The following is a 6737-nucleotide window of genomic DNA, read 5'->3' as shown; positions in this document are numbered from 1 at the left end:
CATTAGTCAGACAGGTCCATACAAGTATTATAAATGTTTTGATGGATGGAACTTGTGCCTGTAGTAGTGAATGGGGCCGTTCATATGTCCATGCTTTTTCACAGACCGAGCTTTGTCCATGCAAAATCTCAAGGACAAGTCTGATATTGAACCAAGTCTCGGATGAAAACCGGCAATGCAAGTCTATGAGTAGGTGAGAAACATCAGACTGCACTTGGATGCCATTTGAGTGATTTCCTTTTTACACAAACTGCTAGATAGGAGACTGAAGAGAAACTTTCTGTTTCTCATCCTAGAAAAACTAATGAAAAAAACTGAACAAACTCTCAAGGTAAAACCTGACACTAATCAATCTCGGATGAAACTGATAAAAAATACTGATGAAACTCAGACAGATTTTCTTGAACGAGAAAGTCATTGGCGTCTATATGAGCCCTAAAGGATCGTTCAAACATCACTTTTTGTGTACGAGCGCTATGTTTTTCACAGCCAGCACTCATACTGTGTCTTTTTTGGCAGACCGAGCAGTCCACGCAAAATCACAGAGACATGTACGATATCGTTACGAGTGTCAGATCAAAACTGGCAATGCAAGTCTACGGGTCTGTGAAAAAGGCGGACTGCACTTGGATGACATTTGAGTGCAGACTGTTTTCCACGGATTGTTAGATAGGAAAAGGTGGAAAAACTTTTTCCCAAGTACAAGATAAACTGATGAAACTCTGATAAATCTCTGATGACATAATGATGAAAATCTGATGAAAATCACTGATTAAATTAGGTACAATTTTCTCATACGTCAAAAAAACTGATGTCTGAATGGGACCTAAAACTGCTAAAATTTTGGGATATTTTAACGGCCAGAAATTGTTGTTCCACATGAGCACACGGCAGCTTATTCTGAAAAGTCACCTGCAAGTTCAGCTACACTTTAAAGATCCTGACTGTCACATCTCAGGGAATATAAGTATTTTTACAGTAGATACAACTCATTTTTTTCTTCCGAAAGTTACATAATTTGTACGTCATCTTGGTCACTGAAGAAAACACATGAGAAACCTCAGCGTATCAGAATTATTTTTGCAATGATACATTACCTTTATGTAGAGGAGCTGATGGTCCATAATATACACGTGTCATCCATGTCAGGTAACGAAAGTGACTTTTTTTTTATTGATGGGTTTCAGGATTCAGTCATTTTGCTCAAAGTAGTTGTTGAAAAGCTTAAATATTAATATTTCTATATCTAACATCTCCTAATACTCCAGTATGTAAGGTGCATGATAAACGTTCAGTATTTTATAGCAGGAAATTCACAAGATGGAAGATCACATCTAAAAATGTGACTACGTAATAATAACTTATTAATGCCGGAAGTTAATAAATGTAGGAACCCGCTGCGTGACATTAAATATGACATTATACTGACAGTGCGGGGCCCCACGTTCGGAGCCTCCATTTTGAAGGCACTTTATTAGAGGTTTCTATGTAAAGAGTTGGCGATGGCACAATCAGAATGGGATTCCCTAAGTGGTACGTTCCATAACATCCCATCATGCCAGGACGGGGGCACTAACCACTTGGGGTCCCACACCCACATATCATTCAGTGCAGGGCATGGTCGTGACATGACCCTATTCTCAGTAGCGTAACATGCAGCTCGTGGGCCCCAGTAGAAATGTTTCATCAAGGTCTCCAACTATCACAGGTTTTTAAAAATATTGGTCTTCTGATCTGGGCCAAAAGAACCTTTTGGGTCCCCTAAGGGTCCAGATGCGACTGCAATCCCCTCCCCCACAATAGTAATGCCCCTGCCTATTCTCTATTTTCATAGGGCTAGTCTATACTCGTGCTTCTTCATCCATCAAAACTCCTTAGTTTGCCTACTAGCCAACAAGCTGTCACCTAAACTTGCTTCAGTAATGTCTGCGTCTGTCACTAGGTACCACCATTTTTACTCTGCTGGCGGCACTGCCAGAGATACTGGTGTAGTTGGGACCACTGGTTGGACCCGGCCTAATGGGTGTGTTTTTTTCTACTGATTCTGTACTGTGTTTCGTGCCTCCTGATATTGGCTCAGTTTTGTATGGCCATCCTTGCTGCAGGCTCGCTTCTACGGTCAGCAGGTACTTCGTGGACACAACCCAGGGGACCCCATAGTTCCATATCACTGTATTGGGGTGAAACCTGGGGTTACCCTGGGATCTGGTAGGTGGAGTGGCTTGAGCCAAGTCTGTCTGAAGTAGCCTTTTTTGGTTCTTCAGCTTCTGACAGACAAAGCACAAGGTTTCCTAGGAATAAAACGCATATTCTTAGTGTATGTAGAGCAGTGTTTCCCAAACTCCAGTCCTCACGGACCCCAAAGGTCATGTTCTCAGGATTTCCCTAGTATTGTACAGGAGGTGGAAGTTTCATCAAGCCCTCAGGAATAGTGATGAGCGAATATACTCGTTACTCGAGATTTCTCAAGCACGCTCGGGGTCCTCTGAGTATTTTTTAGTGCTCGGATATTTAGTTTTCATCGCCGCAGCTGAATGATTTACATCTGTTAGCCAGCATAAGTACATGTGGGGATTCCCTAGCAACCAGGCAACCCCCACATGTACTTATGCTGGCTAACAGATGTAAATCATTCAGCTGCGGCAAGAAAAACGAAATCTCCGACCACTTAAAAAATACTCGGAGGACCCCCGAGCGTGCTCGACAAATCTCGAGTAATGAGTATATTCGCTCATCACTACTCAGGAATTCTCTCACCTGTGCAACACTATGAAAATCCTGAAAACATGACCTGTGGGGTCCGTGAGGACTGGAGTTTGGGAAACACTGATGTAGAGTTTATCCTTACACAGGTTAGGCCGGCGTCACACTGGCGAGTTTTACGGACGTAAGAGCGCAGAAACTACGTCCGTAAAACTCGCATAACATACGGCACAATTATTCTCAATGGGGCTGCTCCTATTAGCCGTATATTACGGTTCAGTATTATACGGCTTTCTACGGCCGTACAAAATCGCAGCATGCTGCGTTTGTCAGCGTACTGCGCAAAAAAATCGCCAATGAAAGTCTATGGGGGCGTGAAAAATACGGATTCCACACTGACCAGCAGTGTGACTTGCGAGAAATACGCAGCGGTGTTAGTGAAAAGTCGGTAATTCAATTGCCGGCTTTTCATTTCTCCTGCACAAACCCGACAGGATATGAGACATGGTTTACATACAGTAAACCATCTCATATCCCCTTTTTTTTTGCATATTCCACATTACTAATGTTAGTAGTGTGTATGTGCAAAATTTCAGCGCTGTAGCTGCTGAAATAAAGGGTTAAATGGCGGAAAAAATTGGCGTGGGCTCCCGCGCAATTTTCTCCGCCAGAATGGTAAAGCCAGTGACTGAGGGCAGATATTAATAGCCAGGAGAGGGTCCATGGTTATTGGCCCCCCCGTGGCTACAAACATCTGCCCCCAGCCACCCCAGAAAAGGCACATCTGGAAGATGCGCCAATTCTGGCACTTGGCCACTCTCTTCCCACTCCCTGTAGCGGTGGGATATGGGGTAATGAAGGGTTAATGCCACCTTGCTATTGGAAGGTGACATTAAGCCAGATTAATAATGGAGAGGCGTCAATTATGACACCTATCCATTATTAATCCAATTGTAGGAAAGGGTTAAAAAACACACACACACATGATTTAAAAGTATTTTAATGAAAAAAACACAGCGGTTGTTGTAATAATTTATTGTACTCTCAGTCCATCAGGAACACCCTCGCTTGGAAAAATAATAAACGCACAAGATACATACCTTCTGCTGTCAGATCAGGTCCCACGAAGTAATCCATCTGAAGGGGTTAACTAATATTACAGGCAGAGCTGCGATAATCCACTCGCTCTGCCTGTAATCCCCGGGTGCTGAAAGGAAAGCAGTGATCTATACTTACATTCAGTTGCGGTGATGCGCCCCTGCTGGATGTTCTCATGAACTGCAGCCTGGGAACTTTTTCCCACGCTACAGGTCATATGAGGACATCCACCAGGGGGCGCATCACCGCGACTGAAGGTAACTATAGGTCATTGACCTACATTTCCTTCAGTCGCGGTGATGCGCCCCCTGGTGGATGTCCTCATATGACCTGTAGCGTGGGAAAAAGTTCCCAGGCTGCAGTTCATGAGAACATCCAGCAGGGGCGCATCACCGCAACTGAATGTAAGTATAGATCACTGCTTTCCTTTCAGCACCCGGGGATTACAGGCAGAGCGAGTGGATTATCGCAGCTCTGCCTGTAATATTAGTTAACCCCTTCAGATGGATTACTTCGTGGGACCTGATCTGACAGCAGAAGGTATGTATCTTGTGCGTTTATTATTTTTCCAAGCGAGGGTGTTCCTGATGGACTGAGAGTACAATAAATTATTACAACAACCGCTGTGTTTTTTTCATTAAAATACTTTTAAATCATGTGTGTGTGTGTTTTTTAACCCTTTCCTACAATTGGATTAATAATGGATAGGTGTCATAATTGACGCCTCTCCATTATTAATCTGGCTTAATGTCACCTTCCAATAGCAAGGTGGCATTAACCCTTCATTACCCCATATCCCACCGCTACAGGGAGTGGGAAGAGAGTGGCCAAGTGCCAGAATTGGCGCATCTTCCAGATGTGCCTTTTCTGGGGTGGCTGGGGGCAGATGTTTGTAGCCACGGGGGGGCCAATAACCATGGACCCTCTCCTGGCTATTAATATCTGCCCTCAGTCACTGGCTTTACCATTCTGGCGGAGAAAATTGCGCGGGAGCCCACGCCAATTTTTTCCGCCATTTAACCCTTTATTTCAGCAGCTACAGCGCTGAAATTTTGCACATACACACTACTAACATTAGTAATGTGGAATATGCAAAAAAAAAGGGGATATGAGATGGTTTACTGTATGTAAACCATGTCTCATATCCTGTCGGGTTTGTGCAGGAGAAATGAGAAGCCGGCAATTGAATTACCGGCTTTTAACACATATCGCGCTGAATGAAATCTAAATACAGAATATATATATATGTGTCTCAATGACATATATATATATATATACTGTATATATGTTTTCCCGAACATTTGAGCACATAAATCCATTAGATGTCGGTTTTGCAAGCCTGCGCGAAAATCTCGCAGTACGGATGCCATACGGATTACATACGGAGGATGCCATGCGCAAAATACGCTGACACACCCTGACTACGGATCACTATTTTGGGAACATTTCACCGTATTTCGGCCGTATTACGGCCGTAAAATACGGACCGTATTGTCTTACGCCGAGTGTGACGCCGGCCTTACAGTGAGGATCATGACACATTGAAGTTGCTTGTCTATAGCATTTTTCATTTTAAGGTTTCATAAAAATGAGTTGGCATCGGACTGCTCGCCATGGGCAGCTCTTGCACTTTTTCCTGTACTGGTTTTGGTAAATCTCCCTCGAAGTGATTGCGCCTGTTATCAGTAACGTGCAACAAATGAAAGTCAAGAACAATGGACTCCTGAGCTGATCACCTTCAGCAAGAGTCACACACTTGCGTGAAAGACATTAACAGCGGAAATTATTCAGGCATTTCCAAAGTCTCCAGACATTTGGTGCTCATAGGGGTTGACCTACTTTGCTGAATGAGATCAGTCCCATTATACCATATAATTTATTGCCTATTCACACAATTCAAAGGCAGAAGATCTGGCACCATTAGGCTACAAAATGCTACCTGTTATATTTAATGTGAGCAATAACCTATTGAAGTCCGTGCTACATAATTAATTTGCAGATTAATTAACGAAAGGGCATGCCTGTCCTCCGAAGGGATAAAATATTTCCTCAAGTTAATAAGGTGTGCGGACGGCACCAGGCTGTATTGTTACAACTTTTTTCGTTGCCACCGAAGTTCATTTATCACATGTGCTCAGGTGTGCAGGCATCGGCGGGGGTGCTCAACATAGGAAAAAAGCAGCAATGTCCATAGCAATAGAAAAAGAAATGTGGCACTCACCCCAAGGTACTGCAAAATTAGAAACCTTTATTCATCTTTAAACGAACGTCATGTGGAGAGGCGGCTGGGTATGGGAGAAGGTGTGCGGAGGAGAGGAAAAGGACGACGGCCGTTTCACGCCGATGCGCTTCTACGGGTCCACCCGTAGAAGCGCATCGGCGTGAAACGGCCGTCGTCCTTTTCCTCTCCTCCGCACACCTTCTCCCATACCCAGCCGCCTCTCCACATGACGTTCGTTTAAAGATGAATAAAGGTTTCTAATTTTGCAGTACCTTGGGGTGAGTGCCACATTTCTTTTTCTATTGCTATAAAATATTTCCTGCATGACAAAATTAATTAACAACAAGATGATAGGACTTTTTCACGATGAAAATGGTAACATAAAAAATACATACCAAAATGGTGAAAAAAAAGCTAATAACAATGAACACGGGCATTATATAAGCAGGGATGTCAGGAGGGACCACACCGTCCACAGCTCTTTATTCTTTCACTGTATTCCCCTGCAAAGCAATATGGTTCTGAAAATTAGAGGTTGCAGAAACAGACGAGGTGTCACGCCAGGGAGAGCGAAAAGAAATGTCAATGCCGCTTTCATGTTTTACTGTATTACTCTTGTTATTGTAACAGCACAGATGATGGAAGAGGCATTTCATCTTCCACAGATGAATGAATTGCTTTTCATTTCACATCTTTTTTCTCTGACAGACATATG

At 43.4% G+C, this 6737-nt stretch overlaps 1 protein-coding gene across 6 annotated transcripts in view; it reads right to left on the bottom strand.

Annotated features, from left to right (window-relative positions):
• DCLK1 (doublecortin like kinase 1) overlaps positions 1-6737 on the bottom strand; it is a 487270-nt gene that overhangs the window by 167772 nt on the left and 312761 nt on the right. The gene's annotated exons all lie outside the window — the stretch shown is intronic.

This window comes from Ranitomeya variabilis, chromosome 3, assembly GCF_051348905.1.
Source record: "Ranitomeya variabilis isolate aRanVar5 chromosome 3, aRanVar5.hap1, whole genome shotgun sequence".
Lineage (NCBI taxonomy): Eukaryota > Metazoa > Chordata > Amphibia > Anura > Dendrobatidae > Ranitomeya > Ranitomeya variabilis.
Note: the sequence above shows the minus strand (reverse complement) of the source record. Positions and strands in the feature narration are given on the sequence as shown.